A 12,903-nucleotide genomic window follows, 5' to 3' on the forward strand; every position below is an offset into this window, starting at 1 on the left:
GATATCCATGTAGGAGTGAAAGAAAACAGATATTCATGTATACTCATGTGTAAGATAGACAAGAGAACAATACACAGGAAGAAAATAGCCACAAAGCTTTTTGGGAACCCGAGATAATTAAGATTCGAGAAATGCCAACCGATACAGATTGTCTACTTTCGGGTTTTGACCCCAATGGGCCGTCTCATCCATAGGGAAGAAGGAGCAAATTATCTGAATGAACACGTTCTTCACAATGGAATACAATAGATAAAGTTCTACCTACATGAACATGACTCTGACTATATATTAAGCTATATGGATAGGATTTCGTCCGCCGGCCATTGATCTTTAGTTACTAATTAAGTGTCTGATAATCCCGTCCGTAGAGTGAGAGCTCTGTTGATTAAAACCGGAACAAGGACATTTGACGTCATCTATCAACCGAGCCACGTTAACATATAGTATGTAACCAAACGTTGAAGACATAAAGAGAGAGAAAAATGAATAACGAAAAAAAAGAGAACTGTTTTTAATTCTTAAGGTTTGCTTTAATTAGTTAAACGTCCTATTAGCCAGGGGTAATAAGGGCGTGCCAGGTTTAGATGTCGGAAGAAAGCCGTAGTACCCGGAGGAAAACTACCGATAGCGGTCAGTAGCTTGCTACTGCCTCACATGGGATTCGAACTCGCGACCCAGAGGTGGAGGGATTGTAGTACACAAGTATGTTGGATCCTCTTAACCACATGACCACCGATGAGACACAATAAATATAGGAACCTTTAAAGTTGGACTATACTATACAATTCTGTTGTAAATCGCCAAAAACATCGACCATCATCGGCCCAAAGTCTGGTATATATAGTCATATATTGAAATGAATACAAAGGGAAGTAACTATGATAGATAAGAATACCTGTTACCTGTCGTCGAGGTCTTTAAATATGCCGTAGGCAACTCTGACCCATTTGAATATTGTTAATATTGTTTGGCGGTTTGTGTTCTCATAGCAGGTAGGGTTGAACTTCTCTTGCTTGAATTTCCAATGGCTGTTTAGTCTGGTTTAAAGTTTCTGATGATATGACATTTTCAGGTAGAGAGTTGAGAGAATGATGCTGTTCTGCTTTTTGCAGATCTTCAGATGAAGCTAGAAAAAGACTACAACAATTCAAAGAAATAGAAACAATTTTGTTGTGCTGTTAGGTCAATGTTTTTTTTATCAAATATGATCATTAAATATGGGCCTGGTAGATAATAATTAATTTTAATGTATAGGTATAGAAATGGAGTTATATCTGTTAAGCTGAATCACTTTAGATTGTGTGTACTATAGCAATGTGATAGGTCAGTTTGACCTTTGTCCATAGGTTCACGGTAAAATAATATTCTTCTTTTTAAGTGGTCGAGGGTGTGGTTAAAGGTGACGTCATTGGTCAAGTGAGACATGATACGAATAATTCTGTTCAGAATTTGATATCAGTTTTTATTTTGGAATAGAAATAAAAGCAACAAAAAATAATTAATGAAAAAAATAATTAAAACAAAAACCACAAAAAACCCTCAATTATCTATATTTTGAGGAGTTTCGTGATACGAGTTCATTATTTTGTCGAGACGTTCAGGTTGAAACTACAGTATGCGTGCACTGTATGGAAACATCCAGTTGCAAATTTTTAATCTTGGAGATGCTCTGCTAATAAGACTATCCCAGTTATAATTGCACTAGACTGGACGACGTTCCTCTTAGAGTGAACTCTCAACATCCTCACGGAAGAGAAATTGCGTTTGGCAATATCATCTTCACATTTACACGGGATTTTAATTAGTAATTTGGTGTCTTATCTGTCCTGTACAGAATGTTGTCTCCTATATGTCTATTTTAGAATGTAACGACCAAACATTTTATCTCCAACCCAATGATTTAGTTATAAGGACCGTCCTCATTACAAGATTTAGGTACTAGTACCATGATGTCTCAGCTCGATCTACCTGTATGTAAAAATGCCATTACTCAGTCAATCAATGTTTAACACTTAACAGCGAAGTTTGAATATGTCTGAATTAACCCATCTCTCTTTTTAAATTTAGTAATAACAATGCGGGTTTCGGTTTTGCTATATTGCGAAAATTATATACTTGAGCTAGTATATATACATCGAGTGAATATGTCTGAATTAACCCATCTCTCTTTCTTAATTTAGCAATAACAATGCAGGTTTCGGGTTTGCTATTTTGCGAAAATTATTTACTTGAGCTAGTATATATCGAGTGATGGAAAAGCAAGTCGATTTCCTTCCAGGTAAAAGATGGATTCAATGTCAAGGTCTCAATCTCTGGAAACCAGTAAAAAAAGGGCACAGACACTCAACATTGCGATGTCATAAGTCTGTGGAAACGCTGGTCGTATTGATAATTGGATATTATACGTTGTGTCAAAAGAAAAGAGAAACTGTCAATCCATCTTGTCCTTGAGGGTTCACGCCTCCCAAAAATGACGAGGAAATCGTGAATATATGGCCACTAAAATGGCATTTACGTGTGACCAGACGGACTCAACGTGATTGGTCCGTGGTAATACAAAGGAATGATAGTAGGCCAATAAGTCATAACCGCCGATATATTTATAGTTCTACACAAAAACACCAGGCGCCAGACTCTTTCACCTTCTTCGATTTGGTGGATACGAAACTAACGCCAAATGTCAAAGGTTATGCCAACACAAGTGAGGAATTGGTAACAGAAATGTCAGGAACACAGATTACAAATGTTTTTTTATTATTATTATGATTCCAGGTCCACACAAGGGAATGCGCATGCGTTGTTATTGCTTCTCGTCGACTCTTTGTGCCACGATGGCCCATTGGCGAAGGTGTATGGAATTCAACTACTTGTCCCCCATCTCTGGGTCGACAGTTAGTGACCAATATTATATACCTGCTGGTTGCAGGTCGAATTCAGTGTATTGTTTTCTTCTGCAAAATTGACACGTTCTTGCGAACGGTCGAATGTAAAACAAGATCGATAATTTTGTAGAGTCTTAAAAATTATTTTGTTAATACTACTTTTCTCTCGATTTGAAAATGTTTATTTTCATAACGCGGGTGTATTATGTTTCCCGCCGTCGTCCTAAATACCGCGCGGTAGGCAGACGGCAAAACAGCGAATTAACTCGCCACTGTTTTCATATATTACGCATGAAAATATGTTTGGTGATTTTAGGTCATCGGTATGCATTTTCTGATGTTATATGTTTTTAAGAAACCTTAATATGAAAGGTAATGGGCCTTTAAATGACAATTAATAAGGCGCGGAATTCATTCACAATAGTGACGCTTGTGACTGAATTGTCCGTTGTCAGTATGATGTGACTAAGTAGGATGTTCAGTATCTTTGGTGGAATGCTTCAGTGAGATAGCACTATAAAATGAAAAGAGTTACGCTATTACAAAGAGACACAGCACGACCATACCGCAATCTCCCAAAAACACAAACTCACTTAATTCACGCATTCGACACATTGAATACTTGGGAGGAAAACATACCGCAGTCTCCCAAAACACATATGCAAATCACACATGCAACACATTGCATGCTTGGGAGGTAGTCGTTGAATAGCTAAGCAAGCAACCAACCAATCTTCACAGTAGAAACATGGCTCGTTGCTACTCTATTTTACCACAAAATGATCATCGCCAACAATGCAAACAGCAACAAAATGAAATACTTTTTTTCAAGTACATCATTAGTTAATTATTACCCCAAACACACCAAATTATATCCCCCAGAATCAGCTGACTATATTACACGAACACTGCTGTAGGTTTGCAATGAAAACAGCACCCGTGTTTGACCCTCTCTGATTTGATTGTTATATATAGTGGTCTGTAACATTTGTGTACATATGTTAAGTGCCCATTTCCGAACGGCTTTTCCTGAAGCCGAGGCTGATTTCAACCATAAATCCGTGCCGCCAGACTCCTATAAATGTTGGTTATCCAGAAACGATTGCGAAAATTCCGCCGTCCGTCGAAGTTGTATAGCACGTGTAGTTTTGTGTCGTCTGCCTAAATCTTATAATTGATTCTGTCATGGCTGTTAGAACATGGTGGATTCAGTTTGTCCTAGCATACAACTCTGGTAATTCTGAGATTTTGATGACAGCGAGCCTAGAACTACTACAAGCCAGTACACAGATAATACTTTGTTACGAGTGTCTAGCTGTAGTCTTAGGATTCTTAAGGAGATTATTCTAAGCAACGCACATCTGGAAAAAGTTAAACGCAATAAAGCAAAAGGATTAAACCACAAAGTTTGTGCATCAACTATAAAACTAAAAATAGTTAAAATATTTGATACACAACTGTAATAAAGATCTCTGACGTTATCACAAAATTGCACTTCAAACTCAAAACCGATTAAGGACAAAGTACACACAGATGCTTTTAAAGATCATTAATAAAATAGAACCAGGAGTTTCGGAAGTTGGACAACACTGACACTGTCATATAAATCTAGGTCATGGTATAGCCCGCCATACAAATCTAGGTCACAGCGACCCGTTAATAAAGGTAATCCCATATCAGATTGGGGTTGGATTGTTGATTGGGCTAGCAGCTAAAGACACGCAATCATTGGACAACCTCCTCCTTTACATGTAGTTTTTTGCTTTAGTGGGTATCTGCCACAGGGGGCCAACTCAATGAAAATGGATGTTGTCATACATTTTTTGTATTTGGTGGATGGACTGATGAGTATATATGACAGTCATGTGATATTTTTTTCGAAAAATACAAGATTTGAAAAATTATTTTAAAAATCGGGATATTTACTATGTTTTATAGTAAATATTAGTAAATATCCCGATTTTTTAAAAATAATTTTTCAAATCTCGTATTTTACAGATTATGCTAGCTTTATTTTCATAGAATTTTAAACCAAATACGAGATGGCCTTCATTACTGTATACAAGAAAAGAAAATGTATCGTTTCTGATAATGTTTGAAAGAATTGTGTTATATAAACCTGATAACCTATCAGCCTGATTAGCGATCAACCTGGTAATCGATCCGCTGTTAACTGATCTTACCGTGATATCACAATCAGTATATATCAATATTGTATACCGCCTCGTTATAACCCTGTTCCAGTAACCGTATTTTTCTCGCGTGTTGCGTTTAACGATGTCATAAAAATTTGTAAAGCTCACAACATTAATTACACGAATTAAAACAAAATGGACGAGTCGTTAAGTACAGTTTGCAAATTAATTAAGTCTGCTGATACTTTCTGTTTAAGAATACAATTGTCATGTTGAATATAAATAATGATATTATCCCACGTATAGTATACATAGCCGAATATTTACACTAAATGGAAAGTTACCTTGATAGGAAGAATGAAATATGTTCATCAAGAGAACATAATAAAATGTGTTCATTTTTTCATACACGTATTTTTGACACGAAATCAATGATATTAAGTTAGATTTGATCATTTACGTAATGACATTAAACTTAACAATATCGTTATTTACAGTTTACCCATCCTCGATATTCCAGGGGTTCTGATCACTTACGATCTCTACACCCCTGGACTATCTCATAGTGAAATTGAAGGCAGCTCAGCTGAAAAATATTTGACCAATCACAGACCAGCAAAGATTTCCTTTGAAGACTACAGAGAGAGCGACGCCCAACTTCAAAGCCACATAGTCAACCACAGTGTACCATTATACGGTTCTTTTGATGTACATCAAAGGACTAAATTACCTGTTCTGTTCTGTTGCCTCCAGTTTTACGATGAGATAGTCCAGGGGTGTAGAGATCGTAAGTGATCGGAACCCCTGGAGTATCGAGGATGCAGTTTACCTGTCTTCATGATGAAATGTGTTCATGAAGAGGAAGATATTCTCCCGTGAATGCGGCGTGTTGTTAGTGTTAAGTGCGTACGTGGTTTGGGTGACTTTGCAATAATAAAACACTTGTCCTGTTTCTACTACTATCTCATTGAAGCATGTCACAAATTAGTCGTTGCACCCCCCTTTATGCTGAGTGATAAGTAGAAGCAGAAACTACTTCTTTGGATGGAAATCAGCACTTTGAACACAAGTCGAGCGTTCAAGAGAGACGTTAGGAAGAAAAGATAAGATAAGATCCTAAATTTAGTTGGTCTTAACGATTAAGCAATAAGGGCAGCAGGTATAATTCCATACCAGGAACTTTATTAAGAGAAAAGATAGGATATATTCATTTTGATTTATTTTGATTTATGTAATATTTCTCGACATGAAATCATAGTTATCTCTAAGTTTTATGATTTATACATTTTCATAACTTTATCAATGCCTCTATATTAAAAAAATAACAAGAGAACAAGGAAAAAAAACCCATAAATGTGAAAAATTGATTAAGTTCAATTTTGTTTGAATTTTTAGTCGTTCACTTATAAGCTAAATGTCTCTTAGATTGGATTATTCTTGTCCTAAACCATGTCCAATGCGTATTTATACAGGACAACCATCATATCGCTGCTCGGGAGACAAAAAAGAACATGACGATGGATTGGATATAAAAGTTGAAAAAAAACAACCACCGCAAATTACAAGACCAGCGTCGATATGGACACCGTTAGGCAAAAGGAAGAGAAGAAGACAAAAGAAAAACACCTGGCAGTGGAGAGAGAAATGAAGGAAGCAGAATAGATGTGAGTACAAGTACAGCGCCCCAGAAAAGAAGCATTGCTGGTCTCTAGCAATGATCTTATGTGCTATACCATACGATGAAAGTGTTTGTGATAGGTAGAATGTGTTTGAAAGTCTCTTGAACTTAAAGTTAAAAAGTACATCAGTTATATATACAATGAAACTATTTTCCGATATTCCAGATTTCACCTCAGAATTCAACAATGTATGCTTATTTGTGATTCACCACGGATAAAAAAACATGTTTTGCAAAAAATGTAATTATATTCATGAAATTGTACTCTGTTTGTGTTTTTTGTAATTTGTATAATTATATTTCATGAAGTTATTCATTTTCAAGCTTTGTGTATACACAGGGATCACATAATATTATAAAAACTTGTGTCAAATATTATTTTCACACAATTTTCACACTCTTCATTTATCTATTTTTTCGCTGCTAAATCTACAAGATTTTGTGTCTATGATAAACTATAGTTTTAACATTGTTATTTGGTTTGATTAAATATTATAATTTATAAAACCTAAATTAGAGAAAAATTTGATTGGTATAGAAATAATGTAACTGTTCCGTGATAGATATGTCGCTAGACTGCACACCAGCCATACGATGTATTCCACCTATAGAATTAGGCTGATATTTAACTATTTTATTTTTGAATCACTCGTCAGAGATACTGAAGACCGAAAATGTTCATGTAAGAAGACAAAATCCATAATTTAGTGAGCCTATATTCCGCTAAAATGTCAAAACTGCTCGGATCGGACCTTATAAAAAACGACATAAACATACTGTTGGTTGTGAATCGAAAACTTTCTCTGAATATAAATCACTTTTTACTATTTATGTATGTTAAGTTTTTTATCAATAAAAACCATAAAAGTAAAATGTTTTGTTTTAAAGACATATGCTTCGGTCCATATCAGTTGGTGTGTAATACTTTTAATAATTTCTTGAATTATGTCAAATTTGTTTACCGATGAAACTACTATTGGTTTTTAGTTAGCGTTCTTAAAAACTTTTTCGTTTTATTTCAGTGTTATAATCAGGAACGAAAATGTATTGGACTTTATTTTCCCTGAGGCGTTATCTCCCTTTGGTAATTATATTGATAAGACAGAACAGATACTATCCATTATACGTATATCAGATAATCGATTATTTGAAGCGACTATTACTTTGATTAAATGTACGATGGTAATCCATGGCTAGTCGATTACACGTTTATTGAAAGTGATCATATATAATACCAATTTATATATTACCTATATATATCTACATAACACCTATCGCAAGTATCGATTTCCCTCGATAGCCTATCATATTGATTCATTTATCGAATCACAATGAGATAAAACAAATATTTGTTGATTTAATTTACCACGCGTTATATTTCAATTACGACACTTGATTGCATGGAGGACAAACAATGCGTTGGCTTAACGGTGCCCGCTCTACTTAACATGTGGACCGGAGATCTGAAACTCAAGTAAATGTATACATTGTAAACTTATTTATTGTTTAAAAGCTTAAACCGGGGCTTTATATAATAAATTCTATATGCAGTTCACTGTTACCTTTGATGTTTTCAGCTAAAGCCGTCATACCCCCAACCAGGGCGGCTATATATCCGTATAACACTAACAACTTGCTTTTGTGTCTATATAATTTCGAGATTCAGTTTGCTACTAACTATCTAAAAGCTCATTCAAAATATGATTAAAATCAGTTTTCCTTTGGTAAGCAAAAACTTTAGTCTGAAATTGTCACTATCCCGAAGTAATAACACAAATATTAGAGTTCTATTTTAGGGCGAAGATTAAAAGATTTCTTGTAGTGCAATACCGTTAAAAGTTTATAGGTGTTAATTACTCTAAAGCTTATTATCCATTGCCTATTTCTATTGATTTGACTTCAGTTCAAATGTCGATATCGTGATTTCTTTGAATGGAATGGAGTGTATTTTCAATTTAAAGAATAGAAATAGAAACATTATTTACAAATTCATGTTTTCAAAAAAAAAAAAAAAAAAAAAAAAACCCAAAAAATGTAGATGACACAACGACAATAACAAACAGTATTTAGATATGTACGGTGACGAGACCCCAGGCGTTCCGGAGTAGGAAGCGATCTCTGCTTCTCCGACAACGCCATAAAACAAACTAGGTTTGAGTTATAAAAGATGGTGCTGCAGGTAGGGAGTTAAATTTGTACCTGCACCCCTATTGTATGATCGTAAATGGCGACTAAATTAAGGATATTTTCTCTTTTGACAGCTGACAATTTCCCAAATGACGAATATGTGAAGTAAAACATCTGATAATGTGACCTCGAGTAAACTGACATGGTTTTTACCAAGATTTGCATGGCGGGTGTTAACGATGAAGCAGAGAACGTTAACTCTTCCGGAACATTTGGTTCTATCACAGCTTCATCATTATGGCGTGTTTGGAAATGATAATTGCCTCAATTTACGCAGGGTGTATTATCTGTAAAGCAAAAGATACAAAAACATCTGATAGAAAATTATGACCTTGCTTGAACTTATTTTCCTTTAGTTTTAGCTTTTCTTTCATTGGATATACACAACACCGTCGGATATGAAACAGTCCGTTTCATTGGGTTATCCGTTAATGAAAGCAGGTATTGTAATTGTTTGTTATATCATTATTTAAATATTATTCTTAAACATATCAAGGTAATGACGTAATATCAGATAACATGGTAAACGACACAATACTCAAAACTTTCTTGTGAGTTTTTATGCATGCATTATCTCGAGAAAACGAGGTGCGACTGGTTTTATTATTAATATTATTAGTTTATTTTGCCCTCGGTATTTGGTGTTTTCTCAGAATATGTGAACATCTATCTGTACTCGTCTGTTTTCTATCACCAGAAAGGCAGCATAAAATGAAGAGGTGATGAGAACGTCTACACAATCCGACTAATCATCGCGGAGAAATGCTGCGGGAGCCCCGAAGGTGAATTATAGAAATATTTTGCGCGTAACCTTTTGACCACAACGTTATGAGCCGTGTGCTTGAATGCGTTAAAGGATATTAAACGTCAAGGTGCGTCAAACCTTCTGAGATCGCATGGTCTTCAAAATTTCACTTCCACGATAAATGATATATAATACCAATCTGAATATAAATTCGATTTCATTATTCAAATATTTTATATTTCTCCTCTGAAATCATGCTAAATGAAGCCAAAAGTTAAATGATCATACACGGTAATATAATCTAGCGAGGTCCAGTATAGAAGAATGAAAAATAGATGAAGACTTAATATTTTAGATAAAATAATTTGCATCGCACTAATTCATTATTCAACGATTTGGAACTTACTGAAAATGTTCACTTTCTTAGACGTTTATTTGAGTGATTATGTGTTTATTACATTCTCCTAATATTGCTCTTTACAAGAACATTAAAATATTTTATTGAGATATTCTTTTAATTTTCATAAGCGAAGTAACGAATGTAGTCATAAGATTATGATATAACTTGGTAAATAAAGAACCATTCTTTGCGATATGTATTTAAAGGTGATAAAAACAGATTTTAAATATGCTGTATTTAATAGGACATACAAATGTTTCTAACGTATTATCTCATTTTCCATGTCTCTTCTGTTTTTATCACCTTTAAATTATACAAATGCTTCAGTATCGAGCTCAAAGTGATTGACATTTAACAATTGTAGATACTTTATAACCTTCTGTTTGAGACGCTTCATCAAAGTCTCCTGTTACATACATTTGTCAATGACCCAGTACTTTTTCACTAGCGGAAAAATATTGGTATACTGTGATACAATAAGTAAGTCATTTATGGATTAAAGTTCCACAGAAGAGTCGTATGTACATCAAAATATCTTTCTAACATTATCATTACGATTTTGTGACACTGACATTAATTTTTTAGATCGAAAAAGGAAGACACAAGATGAAGATAAGATTAGAATATCCTGAATTATGGGGTACACCCTCAGGGGACTGTAAGTTTCTCAATAGCTACGAAAAAATATTTCTATTTCCAGAGTACAACAATAACTCTATGCAGTTCTTAACTTTAAATAGCAGTTTGTTTTCTTATAAAGAATGGTACAGATCATTGAACTCGCAGAACATTACACAATTAATCATTCAGTGTTAATTGAATTACTGTTAAAAAAGAATATGAGAATTTTATATGCTATACTAAAAAAAACAATTACCATTAGGTTTAAACATGACTATTCCAGAAGACAAACTAATCTGATCATTAATGTCAAATTTAAAGTCATGTGGATATACGTTATTAAATATCATATAGTAGTATATCGTTTTAAACCGTAATTAAACAAAAGTGAATGTAAAAATTAAATGTTACGCCAATAATTTCGAACTTAAAAGTGCCATCCCATTGTGGTATGTACTGTACTCCATGGAGACTGTTTGCACCGATATGACGCCTCCAGGTTGTAAAATATTTACAAGGCAAATTACGGTTCAGTAAAACTAATGTAGGCATAGTGTTTATATGACACTGGTAGCTATAGCCCAGTAAATACACCCACATCTTCGTGCAACATTGATACGTTTACTGTCGACATTTCCAGATTTAGTTTTTGAATAGTTTTGATATTTTTTTCACCTTACATATCGTCCGAATAACATAATAAGTGCGAACAGCGTCTATGAAATTTACAGTTCGTGTAACTGAACGGTTCTTTTGATTGGGGGTCTAGATTAAAAAGAAGAGAATAATTAGCTTAGTTTCCTAAACAAATGCTAGCATTTGACACTCTGTTCTAGAGAGGCTCCGAATGTCACACGTGCAGGTGCGTGATTGCGCATATTCCGACTCTTCTGGCGCCAGTCTGCGCGCGCTATTGATCTCTCAACAGTATGTATTGGCGCCGTCTGTCTCTTCAGTATCTGTATTCCTGCACGGAAGCCAGCTTCTGCTAACACGACTTAAGTCTTTATTTTACCTTAAAAGCTTGTCTTGTCAACGCACAAAAGGTTTCACATAATAAAATTTGGACAAATGTCGCTGGTTGTTTTAGGTTTGAGGTATCTTCTCGGTTTTGAATTAAAAGCTATTTACCCAGAGCACGATTCCATTAAGATTAGCGCCAAAATTCCGCATGCTGACGTTCTATATCTAAATGGAAACGTCAGTGGTTTTCATAGTTTACAAGATTTTGAAATAATCCATGATCTATCTCACTCATGTATTTTATACACCGGTTATAAAGCATTTCATCCATGTTGAAAAAATGATAAAAGCTTTTATCAAACTCGCAAGCTCTTCATGTCGGCTTCATTGAATTTGCGCTAAGTCGTATTGACTTTTCGACTCATTTTCAAAAAGTTGTTCTCTTTTGTTAGCACTACTTGTATTCGTACAAGTTTTGCCAATTTCAATCCTAGTTAGTTTAGGTCGTTGATAACTTGTGTCCATTAGTCTGCATTATACTTTAATCACGTATGTACAGACATATATTTATTTTGTTGTGTTTAACAATGGGTTTTACATGGATCATTAAGGATTAGAAATAGTGTGGACGTTGTATATTCTTTATAAGAGTTAGGTAGACATAATCACCGACCCTTCATAAGATTATACCTTGTAGCGAAAGTTAGAATAGGGTTATAATACAATCTGCAGGTGAAAATACCACAGGTAAGATCTTAATGACAATATATGTCGGACGGGACCCTAGGAGATTTAGACAGGTTTAATCCAAATAACTTAGCGGAGAGAAAGGCATTATTTATACATGGTATAATTTCTTTATGAAATTAAACGTCTGTTTATATCGATACACATATAAATAAATCTGGCCCATTATTATCTACAGAAAGCCAGCTATGGTATACACTTAAATGTGAATGGTCACTTGGTCAGTGTATAGTGGTCTTATGCAGTGGTCAAATAAGTCGTTGTCCACACCCTCGCCAAAACTGTCACCACAATTTCGGAAGGAATTATCGAATAGAGGAACAACAACATCGAGAACAACATGGAGCTGTTGTTTTGTCAACAAACAGGTGAAAAGTTATTTATTACACCTGGCTCCGCGTGAGAGTATAATTTGGACGGGCGTATTGATATACTTTAGTTAGGACAATATCATAGCGCGATGATGGGGCTGTATTGACACAGCGCCGACCACACACCTGAAGAGATACACCTATATAGGGGCACAATGTCTATTGATCAGTTAA

The sequence above is a fragment of the Argopecten irradians genome, chromosome 5 (genome assembly GCF_041381155.1).
Source record: "Argopecten irradians isolate NY chromosome 5, Ai_NY, whole genome shotgun sequence".
NCBI lineage: Eukaryota > Metazoa > Mollusca > Bivalvia > Pectinida > Pectinidae > Argopecten > Argopecten irradians.